Below are 12,461 nucleotides of genomic sequence, written 5' to 3'. Positions count from 1 at the left end.
ATTCACAACTACAAAAAAATTTTTTTTTAATGATGGAAGTTTAAGTAGGAATCAGAAGAGTATGGTGATGAGGATCCAAGATGGCTGTGATTAGGCTCATGCTGTACACTAACCACCTTTCTGCAGATCTGTTTATTAATATGTAAGAAGTATTTTCTTCCAGGCGCAGTGGTGCATGCCTGCAATGTCAGTGGCTCAGGAGGCTGAGGCAGGAGGATCACAAGTTCAATGCCAGCTTCAGCAACAGTGAGGTGCTAAGCAACTCAATGAGACACTGTCTCTAAATAAAATATAAAATAAGGCTGGGGATGTGGCTCAGTGGTTGAATACCCCAGAGTTCAATCCCCAGTACCCCCCAAAAAAGTATTTTCTCACCCAAACACTTCACATATAGGAATCTACCTAAAGATACTGGACATGTGTAAAGATTTGTTAGTCAAGCAATGTCATAAATAACCAGAAAACTGAAAAGTCTATCAATAGGGAACTGCTTATATTACTGTGTTAATAGAATCATATAGTTGTTACAAAAATGTATATCCATTGATATACAAGTTTTTTTTATTTTAAAAGGCTGAAAAACAGCATGTATAATTTTCTAATATATGAAAACATGGGCATACATGGGTATAAATGCCAAGTTATCAGAATGGTCACCAAAAATAAGTTATTTTTGGTACTAGGTATCAAATCCAGGATCCTCATACATGCTGGGTCAAGTGTTATAGCACTAAACTATACCTCCAGCCCTCATCAAAATGCTATTAACATATAACCTATCTCTAGGTAGTAATGTTTGGAAGGATCTACTATTTCCTATACTTTTTTTTTTGCGGGGGGGGGGGAGGGTATGGGGAATTGAAGAGTATGGTGATGAGGATCCAAGATGGCTGTGATTAGGCTCATGCTGTACACTAACCACCTGTTTAACCACTGAGCCACAAACCTAGCCCCTTTTCCTTTTTTTTTTAATATATATATTTTATTTAGAGACAGGGTCTCACTGAGTTGCTTAGTGCCTTGCTAAATTGCTGAGGCTGGTTTTGAACTTGCAATCCTCCTGCCTCAGCCTTGGAAGATGCTGGGATTACAGGTGTGTGCGACCTCACCTGGATTCCTATACTTTTTAATATGGTCTAATTTTTTAAAAACTTGCCTGCATTTATAAACAGGAGGAAAAATCCAGACACCAAATAAAAACCAACATATGCTCTTATGGTAACTTAGTAATGAATGGCCTTAGCCCAATGCTTAATTTGTATCATGTGGAAGCTACCCTAGTATGTACCCTAGTATGAACTTGTTGAATAAGTTTCTACCACTGTGAGGATAAACAAAGTTCCCTGCTCTGTTTAACAGCTGAGAGGAGGCATTAGTAGTAAGTAATACATTCTCTCTCTTTCTCTTTCTCTCTCTCTCCTTCCCTCCCTCGTTCGGAATAGAGCCCAGGGTGCTTTACCATGGAGCCATAGTCCTACTCCTTTTTATTTTCTATTTTTGAGGCAGGGTCTCACTAAATTGCCAAGGCTAGTCTTGAACTTTCTATATTCCTGCCTTAGACTCCCAAGTTTCTGGGATTACAGGCATGTTCCATGGCATCTGCCTAGTCAATACTGACCCAACTAGTCAATCCCGTTTATTTATTTTTGTATTAGGAATTGAACCCAGTGGTGCTTAACTGAGTCAGCCCTTTTATTTATTTATTTTTAATGTGTGTGTGTTTTTTTTTTTTAGTTCTACATGGACACAATATCTTTGTTTATGTGGTGCTGAGGATCGAACCCAGTACCTCACACGAGCAAGGCAAGTGCTCTGTCACTGAGCCACAACCCCAGCCCCCCATTTTTTATTTTATGATCTTGCTGAGTTGTGTAGGGCCTCACTAAAATCCTCCTGCCTCAGCCACCCAAGATGTTGGGTGTGTGCCATCGTGCCTGGCTAGTCAATACATTTTTTTTTTTGAGAGAGAGAGAGAGAGAGAGAGAGAGAGAGAGAGAGAGAGAGAGAGAGAGAGAGAGAGAGAGAGAGAGAGAGAGAGAATTTTAATATTTATTTTTTAGTTCTCCGCGGACACAACATCTTTGTTGGTATGTGGTGCTGAGGATCGAACCCGGGCCGCACACATGCCAGGCGAGCACGCTACCTCTTGAGCCACATCCCCAGCCCCCTAGTCAATACATTTTTAATGCCTACTATACCATCAATGATCTAGGCACTGAAGATACACAGGCAATAGAGTGACATGAGTTTTTCCTAGAAAAGCTTTTCATCTGGGCATAGTGGTACAAGCCTGTAATCCCAGTGATTCAGGAAGCTGAGACAGGAGGATCTGAAGTTAGAGGCCAGCCTGGACAACATAGATCCAGTTTCAAAATAAAATAGGCTGAGGGCTGGGGCTGTAGCTCAGTGGCAGAGAGTTTGCCTAGCATATGTGAGGCACTGGGTTTGATCCTCAGCACCACATAAAAATGAAAAAATAAAGGCATTCTGTCCATCTACAAAAAGAGATTTTTAAAAAATTAAAAAATAAAATCAAGGTGCTGAGGATATAGCTCAGTTGCCTGTCATGACAAGGCCCTGGGTTCAATCCCCGACAATACACACACTTACAAAGATAAAATGGGCTGCGCAAAGCACCCATGGTTTCAATCCCCAGTACCAAAATAAATAAGTGTAAATAAATGATTGAAAATAAATAGAAGGGCCAAAACTGTAGAGGTCTACTAGGCAGGGCAAGCAGGATTTGGAAAATAAGGTGTAGATGGGGAATAGGTAAACATTTTTGCAGAAGAGTGATGATGAGTTTATACTTGTCAGTACTAGAAAGGCAGAAGCAATTCTTCTTCTCCAGCCTGGGCTGGGCAAGTGGTCAAGCCCTTTCCTGCTGTCTTTCAAATAAGATGGGTCAGGGCTGGGCTGTAGCTCAGTAGTAGAGCACTTGCGTAGCATGTGTGAGACACTGTGCCCTAGCATCACACAAAAATAAATAAAATAAAGGCATTCTGTTCATTTACAACTACCAAAAAAATAAAAATAAAAATAAAGGGTCAGATACATTTGGTTCTTGTGAGCTGCAACTGCAATCAGGAAAGTGAAATTAGGAGGTATCTTTTGATTCTCAAATCATCATTCAAGCCACAATCCCTTTCCACAAGCTCTCATGACTTTGCTAGAATTTTCATTTTTGGTGCTGAATACATGCTAGGCAAGGACAACCACTGAGATACATCTCCATCCTTTCTCTGTAGAAGTGGACCCAACTTAAAAAGGAATCTTGGGCTGGGGATGTGGCTCAATCGGTAGCGGATCCTCAGCACCACATACCAACAAAAAGATGTTGTGTCCGCCGAGAACTAAAAAATAAATATTAAAAAAAAATTCTCTCTCTCTCTTTAAAAAAAAAAAAAAAGGAATCTCATGTAGAACTTGAAAGTAGCCAAGAAATTAGCTGGGATGAATTGCTTTTCATATTTATAGCCATTATTTTATTTTTTAAAGAGAGAGAATTTTTTTAATATATATATTTTTTAACATCTTTGTTTGTATATGGTGCTGAGGATCGAACCCGGGCCGCATGCATGCCAGGCGAGCGCTTGAGCCACATCCCCAGCCCCATTATTTTATTTTTTATTATTTTTTGGTATTAAGGATAGAACCTAAGGTTGCTTTAAAAGATCACTGAGCTACATCCCCAAGCCATTTTTATTTTTATTTTTGGCAGGTGAGTGGGGGAGTCGGGTGTACTGAACTCAAAGGCACTTGACCACTGAGCCACATCACCAGTCCTTTTTGTATTTTATTTAGAGACAGGGTCTGAGATGCTTAGCACCTCGCTTTTTGCTGAGGCTGGCTTTGAACTCAAGATCCTCCTGTCTCAGCCTCCTGAGTTGCTGGGATTACAAACCTGTGATACTATACCTATTTTAATTGAGATAGGGTCTATTGCCCAGACTGCTCTCAAAGTCATGTTATACACCTGCCTTAGCCTCCCAACTAGCTGGGACTATATGGCTAACCTTCAATCAAATAGCCAATGAGTACCCATCACTCCTGACAAAATTGAGCAAACAGAAATTGGTCCTGCTGTTTAATAGGCAGGGGGAAAGAGTGAAACACAAACAGCATTCATTCCTAATTAAAAGTAAGACTCACACTAGGGTTGATCCCCAATATCATGAAAGGAAAAAATGAAAGAAAAACTGCTCTTGGTATATCCTTAGGAGCAACTAATTAAACTACCATGTATAAAGCATGGTATCACGCGTTTGAAGAAAGGCTATCCAACCTCTACTCAGTGACAGTAATTTTTTTTTAATCTTTATTTTTTTAAATTTATTTTTATGTGGTGTGAGGATTGAACCCAGGGCCCACACTCATGCTAGGCGAGCACTCTACCGCTGAGCCACAATCTTGGCCCCCAATGACAGTAATTTTCAACGCCAGTGTACATATCCTTCTAAGGTAGGGAAGAGCATTGGCTTTAAAAACAAAAAACAAAAAACAAAAAAAACCCATTGGAGTTGAACCCAGGGACATTTTTCCTTTGAGATACATCCCTCCCCGGCCCTACCCTCGCTGAAGCCGGCTTAAGATTTTTTTTTTTTTGTACCAGGTTTGAACCCAGGGGCTCTGAACCACTGTATCACATCTCCAGCCCTTTTTATTTTTATTTAGAGACAGGGTATCTCTGAATTGCTTAGCTCCTCCCTGTTGCTGAGGCTGGCATTGAACTTGCCATCCTCCTGTCTCAGCCTGCCAAGCAGCTGAATTACAGGCCAAGCTCCCCGCAGCCCCTCTACACCGTTCTTAGAACTCTTGAGAATTGTATCCACTTTTGAGGTAAAAGTTCAAGGAGAGGCCAGGGCTGGGAACACAAAAGTAAATACTTTATTCTTTTGGGGAACTTTTCCAATGATTGTTATCTTCAAATTTTGCCCAATTACTAGTGCTGCCTTCTTTTTTTGCTGCTGTGTACATGAATCCAAAGCCTCAAGCATGCTGGTAAAGTGTTCTACCACTGAGATCCCCACAATTGTTGGTGCCATAACTGAATTCTAGCCAGTGCCAACAATATATTAATATGTATCAACAGAACTGAGGGTATAGCTCAGTAATAAAGCATATGCCTAGCATGTGCAAGGCCCTGGATTGGATCTCTAGTAGCATTGGAAAAAGATGGTATTAAAAAAAAGGAAAAGGAGAAGAAAACATGGCAGGAATAACAGCAAATCCCTGAAAACTTCTCTGTCCTATTTACCTTGATATTTCTGAAAGTTCCTATAAAATTATAAAACTTTGTACAAAAAACCCCAGCCAGACCCGACAAAGCAATACTTTAGGGAGTCTGAAAAAGGCTCTCCTGTGATTTTTAAAAATGCTTTGTATTGGACAGGAGTCCAAATGGTTAGCACTTCCTAGTCTTCCCTTTAGTTTTAGCATTTTGTTTGGGGAAAATATTGCACAAGGAACCCAGGAGCGCTGTTCCACTGAACTGCATATGCTTGAGACAATTGTCTTGATTGCCAAATTGCCTTAGCCTATCAAATCGCTGGGACTAGTTTTTTATTTTTATTTTAGAATTTTTAGTTGTAGATGGACACAATACCTTTATCTATTTTTATGTGGCGCTAAGGATTGAATACATTGAATACACTATCACATGGAAACCCATTTAAAATGCAAAAATTACTGCCAGACACAGAGGCACATACTTCTAATTCCACCTGCCAGGAAAGTGCTCTACCACTGAACCATAACTGCAGCCCCTGGTTTTAGCTTTTTATTTTTTATTTTTATTTATTTATTTATTTATTTATTTATTTTAAAGAGAGAGTGAGAGAGGAGAGAGATAGAGAATTTTTAATATTTTTTAGTTCTCGGTGGACACAACATCTTTGTTGGTATGTGGCCCTGAGGATCGAACCCGGGTCGCACGCATGCCAGGCGAGCACGCTACCGCTTGAGCCACATCCCCAGCCCGTGGTTTTAGCTTTTTGAAGTAAGGAATCTAGTATTATATAACTGTTAACCAACCATTCCAGGCATCTGGTTACAAATGCCAAGCACAAACTGTATTTTGGGTCCTGGGGATTTAACCCAGGGGTACTTTACTACTGAGGTATACCCCCAGATTATTTTGACAGGATCTCCCCAAGTTGCTGAGGCTGGCCTCAAACCTGCAATCCTCCTGCCTCAGTCTCCAAAATTGTGCCTGGGAAAAAACTTTTTTCCTTTTTGTACCAAGGATTGAATACAAGGGCACTTAACCACAATTCCCAGTCCTTTACGAGACAAGTTCTCACTAAATTGCTTAGAGCCAAATTGCTGAAGCTAGCCTCAAACTTGTGATACTCTTGCCTCCACCTCAAGAGTGGCTGGGATTACAGGAGTGCACCAGCACACCAACACTACAAACACATGTAGGTACATAATAGATCTTTGGATGGTCCCTAATCCTTTATTACATCACCATCACGTGGAAACCCATTTAAAATGCAAATTATTGCCAGACACAGAGGCACATACCTGTAATTCCAGCTGTTTTGGAGGCTGAAGCAGGAGGATCAGAAGTTTAAGGCCAGCCTGGGCAACTTTTAGAAAAACCCATCTCAAAATTAAAAAGGGCTTGGAGATATAACACAGTGGTAGAGTGCTCCTGGGTTCCAAAATGCAAATTATCAGTATTCCAAACTCAACAAATTAAAACTCTGGGTCATGCACTGTTCACACAGCCAGGTAATTTTGATGTATATTAACATTTGAAAACCACTGGTACTAAGAACAGAGTTCACACACCACTTTCTTGAGTCTAATAAACCTCCAATGGCTGTAAAAACTTTCATCATTCTTTAAATAGAGAAAGGCTGGGGGTTGTGGCTCAGCGGTAGAACACTTTTTTCTCGCATACATGCAAGGCCCTGGGTTCCATCCTCAGGACCACATAAAAATAAAATAAAGGTATTGTGCCCGACTTAAAAAAAACATATATACATATATTTATAGCTCAAAAATTGGCTCAGGGTCCTTTGTCAGTGAATACAATCTCAAACCCAAAACCATTAAACACTTGAACTAGCTTTCAAGTTATACTGAACTACATACTATGATGGATGGAGACCAACAAGTATCCTCACAGAGATGTAGTACGTTTTCTCTTTTGATGTACTGAGGATTCAACCCAGGGGCACTCAACAACTGAACTATGGCCCAAGTTTTTTTTCAGACAGGACTTGACCTTGAATGTGGTATCCTCTTGCCTCACCTCCCAAGTATCTGGGATTACAGGAACACCACCATACCCAGATCATAGTAAAAGTTACAGTGCATGAGCTTTTATCAATTAACATGTGCCGAAGTCTGGCTTGGCACAAATCAGGAGCCACTTGTCAAAAAGAAACTAACTTTATTTTTAGAACTACAAACGCCAAACAAAACAGCTCCAGGGAAAAACCCTCAGAGCCCAACTGCCACCACCGGCTTCCACAAGCCTCTCTCCCCCACACCAGCCTTTTCCTCCCACAATCCTCCTCCTCTTGAGGCCGATTGATGTTGAGAGCCACAGCCAAAGGGGCCCCAGCAAACTTCCAGCTGCCAGCAAGCTTCAGACTGCCCCAGCAACATCTAGCTGATTGGCTCCTCTGCGGTGATGTTCATTGGGCTGTTTCCCTGCCCTTCAGACTGCCAGCTGATGATTGGCTCACAGCTGCCCCAGCAACATCTAGCTGATTGGCTCCTCCACGGAGCTGCTCATTGGGTGACTTCTTTGGCTCTGCCCACGCAACCCAGCCAATCGGCCTCAAGAGGAGGAGGATTGTGGGAGGAAAAGGCTGGTGTGGGAGAGAGAGGCTTGTGGAAGCCGGTGGTGGCAGTTGGGCTCTGAGGGTTTTTCCTTGGAGCTGTTTTGTTTGGCGTTTGTAGTTCTAAAAATAAAGTTAGTTTCTTTTTGACAAGTGGCTCCTGATTTGTGCCAAGCCAGACTTCGGCATTTGGTGGCCCGTACGGGGAGCAACTGAGGGTAAGTAAACTGCTCGCCCTTGAGGGCAGGGCGAGAGGATGGGGAGCCATTCTAAGATTCCTCTTTTGTTTTGCTTCATTTTTGTTTTAACTTGCCTGTCCCTGGAGATGAGTGAGAGGGAAGAAAAACCACTCACATCTGAGGAAAAACTATTTGCGTTTGAGGAACAGATAGGGAGAAAGGACGGATGCATATGTCAGGAGGATAGAAAGGCTGTTATAATGATTTTGTGTGGTTCCCTTTTTATTGGATTCTGTCTCGGTTTTGTTTGGCGTCATCTTGTTGGGTTGTATTATAGTAGAAATACGGGATCAGCAATTAGTAAAAAACAAACCGAAAGAGTGTTAAGTAAATTGTTAGAGGAAGGAAGCTTCCCAGTAAAACCAAGAGCAGTCAGGGCATACGTTGATGTAATACAAGAATATAGCCCATGGCTTTTTAAGGAGGAGTTGTTAGATATATCACAATGGAACCATCATGGTGAAGATTTAAAAAGAATAGAAAAGAACAACCCAGGGACTCTGCCAGTTGGCACATTGTCATTGTGGACCTTGGTATCTAGTTTGCTTAGTCCAAAGCCTTCAGTTCAGACAGAGGTAGAGGAAGAAGAAGACATATTGATTCAAGTAGAAGAGGAAGTCTCTCAAGTTAGTCAGACAGAGGAAAAGATTCAAGTAAAAGCTCGAGCTAGTCAGAAAGAGGAAAAGATTCAAGTAAAAGAGAAGGTCTTTCGAGATAGTGAGACAGAGGAAGGAAGTTTAGAGCAGAAAAATCTATCAGGGGAAAAGTTAAAACAGGTGACTGCTAATAAGACCCTTTTATTAGAGAGCGTAAGTGTCCAACCAACAGCACCGCCTCTACAGGAGACTGCTACTAACAGCACTCTATCACCAGAGGGCATAAGTGTCCAATCAACAGCACCACCTCCATATGCTAAGAGACTCCCAACCCCCGCAGTTGATAGTTTGGATCCTGAGACAGGATCTCAAGTATGCCCTGTATTTGAGGTAGGAGGGCAGCGAACTTACCAGGGTTTAAATTTCAAATCAGTGAAGGAGCTAAAAGAGGCTGTAACAACCTATGGTCCTCAAGCACCCTTCACTGTAAGCTTGGTCGAATCCATTACCAACTTAAGCATGACGCCAGCAGATTGGGCTAGTTTGTGTAAAGCTGTGCTAAATGGAGGACAATACCTGTTATGGAAGGTTGCCAATGAGGAATTTTGCAAGGAGACGGCTAGTCGAAATGCAGCAGCTGGTTATCCTCAGAGAAATCTAGATATGTTGTTAGGAAAGGGACCTTATGAGGATCGGCAGCAACAACTTGCATATGATCCTGGTGTATATTTACAAATTGCTGTAGATGCAGTTAGGGCATGGAAGTCTTTACAAGAACCTGGAGGTTTACAAGGTCAATTATCTAAGATAATACAAGGAGCTAATGAACCTTACGCTGAATTTGTAGATAGGCTTATTCAAACAGCTACCAGAGTTTTTGGGAATACAGAACAAGCAATGCCATTTATAAAACAACTGGCTTATGACCAAGCGAATCGTTGGTGTAGAGATATCATTAGACCATGGAAACATGAAGATTTAAACACATATATTAAATTATGTAGAGACATTAATGAACAAGGGCAAATTGTGGCAGCTGCAGTAAAACAAGCTTTAGATGCCAGAGACATTAATGAACAAGGGCAAATTGTGGCAGCTGCAGTAAAACAGGCTTTAGATGCCAGAGACATTAATGAACAAGGGCAAATTGTGGCAGCTGCAGTAAAACAGGTTTTAGATGCCAGAGACATTAATGAACAAGGGCAAATTGTGGCAGCTGCAGTAAAACAGGCTTTAGATGCCAGGCCAAGAACATGCTACAATTGTCAACAAACAGGACATTTTAAAAGGAATTGCCCCATAGGAGGAGGGTTTAACAAAACTAGGTATCAAACAAGTAGAATACCGGGTATTTGCCCACGATGCCGTAGAGGGAGACATTGGGCTAATGAATGCCGAAGTCTGGCTTGGCACAAATCAGGAGCCACTTGTCAAAAAGAAACTAACTTTATTTTTAGAACTACAAACGCCAAACAAAACAGCTCCAGGGAAAAACCCTCAGAGCCCAACTGCCACCACCGGCTTCCACAAGCCTCTCTCTCCCACACCAGCCTTTTCCTCCCACAATCCTCCTCCTCTTGAGGCCGATTGGCTGGGTTGCGTGGGCAGAGCCAAAGAAGTCACCCAATGAGCAGCTCCGTGGAGGAGCCAATCAGCTAGATGTTGCTGGGGCAGCTGTGAGCCAATCATCAGCTGGCAGTCTGAAGGGCAGGGAAACAGCCCAATGAACATCACCGCAGAGGAGCCAATCAGCTAGATGTTGCTGGGGCAGTCTGAAGCTTGCTGGCAGCTGGAAGTTTGCTGGGGCCCCTTTGGCTGTGGCTCTCAACATCTCCTTTTAATTCAGCACAGTGCCTGCATGAAGTAAACACTCAGTACATAGCTGTTGATTGAATGTCTGCGATTTAATCAGACTCATCCCAAGAATGACGGAGAAGGGGACCTGGGGCTAGGGAATATTTGATCCAATCATGCCTCTCCCCAGGAGACGTTCGGAACCCAGGTTTGGCCTGCAAAGCATGGTCATAACACAGCACTGAGTGGTTATATTCTCCAAGCATTGCATATATATTCCCCAACAATTTTCCCAAAAGGAGCCGTCAGCCTCCTGTCTTAGGTTGGTACCATTGTAATTGGATCTTACCCGTCATTGACTACCGGTCCAGTACAGCCACACCTGTGGAGAGGTCTCAGCGGGGGGGGGGGGGGGTGTGAGGTTCTTTGCCTCACCTCTGTTGACCCCCAAATTTTAGCTGAATGATCATAACAAGCAGAAGGGAGGAAGATATACCAAGTCAATTGACGGCTCCTTTTGGGAAAATTGTACCACCGATGATATCATCAGCAAAAATATCCCAACACTACACAAGTCGCTGCACCAACAGATAGTTCACAATGCATACAAGTGACACATAGTTCTGTAAGCAGTTCAGTGTAAGTTCTGTAAGCAGTTCAGTGATGGCTATTGCAGAAACTGTAGATTAGTTTTATCTTTGTCTTCACCGGCACAGGGATGAAGATAGGAATTCTGGCAATAATGACTAAAGAAAAAATTAGGTAACATTCCAGAAGACACTAAAAGAAAACAATTTTCTTAACAATTTATATTATCTTCATCGGCACTGGGATGAAGATAGAAATTCTGGCAATAATGGCTAAAGAAAAAATTAGGTAACATTCCAGAAGGCACTAAAAGAAAACAATTTTCTTAAAAGAAAACAATTTTCTTAACAATTTATATTATCTTCATCGGCACTGGGATGAAGATAGAAATTCTGGCAATAATGGCTAAAGAAAAAATTAGGTAACATTCCAGAAGGCACTAAAAGAAAACAATTTTCTTAACAATTTACATTATAGTGAAGAGAATTATTAAATATAATGAAAACGAAAGGTGAGAGTAAACAAACAGATCTGTTAACCTCCTTTTTTGTTTACATATTAAAACAATTCTTAACAGTTATTTACCCAATTTAAATTAAACCATTTAAATCACGTGAATAAAAAAAAAATATTTGGATCCATCTTTTCATGAGCGCTCATCATATATGATATATGGAAATACGTACATTGGACATACGTACATTCAAACATATAACACAAAACACAAGTGTGCACACATAATATAATACATACAACACATAACATAATAGTAAAGGCCTTATAACTTTTTACAGGTAAAATCTCTATTGCAATGTTTAAAAACTCTATAGTCAAAAAAAAAATAGAACTGATCAGCAAAACATTAACCTAGGTCTGTATGAGCTCAAAAAAATAAAATAGAACTTCATGATATGGGAAAGGGCAATAATAAAATAGATATTGAAAAAAGCATCCTGGTTTTGTCGCAGATGTAAGGATAGCCAAATTGGAGTTTTGGATATCAGCTATTATGGATTTGAGCTAAATCATCTTCTTTTTGGTCTGTAGAAATCGCTTTAGTTAATCTCTCTGGAATCCAAATCGGCTGCTGTTCTCTCTGTGGAAACACAAAAACAGACCCCCGACTCCAGACAATCACTGGGTCAGGATTTTAGTTAATCTCTCCGGAATCCAAATCAGCTGCTGTTCTCCCTGTGGAAACACACAAACAGGCCCCCGACTCCAGACAATCACTGGGTCAGAACCTTGGTTAATCTCTCTGAAATCCAAATCGGCTGCTGTTCTGGGTCAGAACCTTGGTTAATCTCTCTGGAATCCAAATCGGCTGCTGTTCTTCCTGTGGAAACACACAAACAGACCCCCGATTCCAGACAATTACTGGGTCAGGACCTTTCCATTGTCCTGTTAGAATATCTTTCCAAAGTACCTTGGGCTTATGTACATTTTTT

This window comes from Ictidomys tridecemlineatus, chromosome 1 (genome assembly GCF_052094955.1).
Source record: "Ictidomys tridecemlineatus isolate mIctTri1 chromosome 1, mIctTri1.hap1, whole genome shotgun sequence".
Taxonomy (NCBI): Eukaryota; Metazoa; Chordata; class Mammalia; order Rodentia; family Sciuridae; genus Ictidomys; species Ictidomys tridecemlineatus.
The sequence above is the reverse complement of the archived record's forward strand: the minus strand, read 5'-3'. Positions refer to the sequence as shown.